The sequence below is a fragment of the Sorex fumeus genome, unplaced genomic scaffold (assembly GCF_029834395.1).
Source record: "Sorex fumeus unplaced genomic scaffold, SorFum_2.1 ptg000008l, whole genome shotgun sequence".
NCBI classification, from domain to species: Eukaryota; Metazoa; Chordata; class Mammalia; order Eulipotyphla; family Soricidae; genus Sorex; species Sorex fumeus.
The window spans coordinates 59,311,741-59,313,670 of record NW_026606065.1 but is presented as its reverse complement, the minus strand read 5'-3'; the positions used below and the strand labels follow the sequence as shown (position 1 = coordinate 59,313,670).

The window sequence follows — 1,930 nt, the reverse complement described above, 5'->3', positions numbered from 1 at the left end:
TCCTTCCTGGGACACCAATTAGCAAACATAGGTAGTTTAATTATAGAGAATATAGCACAGTGGGTAGGGCCTTTTCCTTGCATGCGGTTGGCACGGCCGACCGGAGTTTGATTCCTTCACCCCTCTTGGAGAGCCCAGCAAGGTACCCAGAGTATCTCGCCCACATGGCAAAGCCTTGCAAATTACCGGTGATGTATTCCATATGCCAAACACAGTAACAAGTCTCACAATGTTACTGGGCCCACTCCAGCAAATCGATGAAGAACGGGAGGACAGTGACAGTGGCAGTATACAAATGTATGCAAATACTTGGGGAGGCACATTAAAAAAGTGCTCATCGCTTACTCCTAGCTCTAAATTTAGGGATCGCTCCTGGTGATGCTCAGAGAACCATATGCAATGTTGGGATTTAAACCCAGGTCAGTCCTGGCAAAGCAAGCCCTCTCCACTATGTATGCTCAATCCCAGCCCATTTTTTTTTCACATTGTTTCTTTTGACAGCATACAAGACCAACACCCAGTTTGCTTCAGTTATAAAAGGACACTTTCTTTGCCCCACTAGAATTACCAATGAAGACTTGAGTCCAACTGGCAAAATGAGAAGGATGCATAGAAAAAAAATTAAGGAATCATATTTAGTTCGGAGGATGCAATTTGTTTGCATGTCCTAAATGAACCTAGCCCTTTAAAAGTCTCTTTTTAAATTTTATTTTAAATTTTTCTATATCATCCCAATGTTTAAAAATAACAACTTTTTTTTTTATTGGAGTTCAGTGCAGGCTCTATTTTCTGTTTGAGTTGTATTAAAGAGTGTACTGCCTGCCCGTTTAACTTTTCCACTATAAACATTTTGTTGTTTAAAATATATTTATGTTGTCTTTCAGAATATCCTTTCACTTAGAAGTATGTATTTAAGTTTTCTTCACGACGTTACTGGGTCCATTCGAGCAAATTGATGAACAAAGGGAGGACAGTGACAGTGACAGATAGTTTCTTTTGTTTCTGGGGAAAAAATGCAACAGAGTTCAGGGCTTACTGCTGACCACTCAGGGATCACTCTTGGTGCTGAGGGAAGCACATATGCTACTAGGGATCTGCATGCATGGAAAGTTCCTATTATACTATCTTCCCAGCCCTATTTTCATAAATTATGACTTATCCATTCGTGTCTTAATATGGATAAAATTTAGAAGGAATTTTGTTAATTTTGTTAATTAACAACTTTTATTAAGTATGCAGACTATTGTTCGTGCCAGAGTAATAGCCCAGGAGGTAGGGCACTTACCTTGCATATGTTAACCCTGGATTTGGTCTTCAGCATCCCACATGATCCTCAACCACTGCCAAGAGTGTTTCCTGAGTGAGGAAGAGCCAGGAGAAACCCTTAACCATTGCTGTGTGTGGCCCCACATGAAAAACAAACAAAAATGAAAACTATTGTTTACACACATTTATATGCGCTGAAAGATATTTCCTGTTGCCAGGCTGATTAAGGTCTGGTAAAATGCCAGTTAATTAAGTTATAAAAAATTCTCTTGCCTTTTTTTTTTAAGGCGATCATTGCAATCTGGGTTTATTTTAAAATGCTTGTTTTTCAATTCTGCTTGCTGAAAGTAAAACAGTCAAATCAATTTTACTCCAAAACTTACCCTAGCAATTTAGTGAGGTTCTGGTATTAAAGTATTAAGTACAGTGTATTAAGTACAGTGCATTAAGTACTAAGTATTAAGTACAGAGATCTCCTTAAGGTAGTGCACCAGAAAATTATCTCTAGAAATACCATTACCACAGGAACTAGTATTTAAAACTCACTAACACTTGCCTTTCAAATGCTTCTTTCGGATTTCCCCCTCCTCCAGAAATAGTTTCTGAGCAGTGATCACTGTAGTCAGCTACTGATTTAATGTTCAGGGCTGCAGCTCACACTGTC

The 1,930-nt window shown here is 38.8% G+C and overlaps 1 non-coding gene across 1 annotated transcript; it reads right to left on the bottom strand.

Annotated features, from left to right (window-relative positions):
- Positions 1-483: 483 nt before the first annotated feature.
- Positions 484-610, bottom strand: LOC130019528 (small nucleolar RNA SNORA27). The gene has a single exon (XR_008791846.1). It is a non-coding gene; the product is annotated as a small nucleolar RNA SNORA27 (small nucleolar RNA).
- Positions 611-1,930: the final 1,320 nt, after the last annotated feature.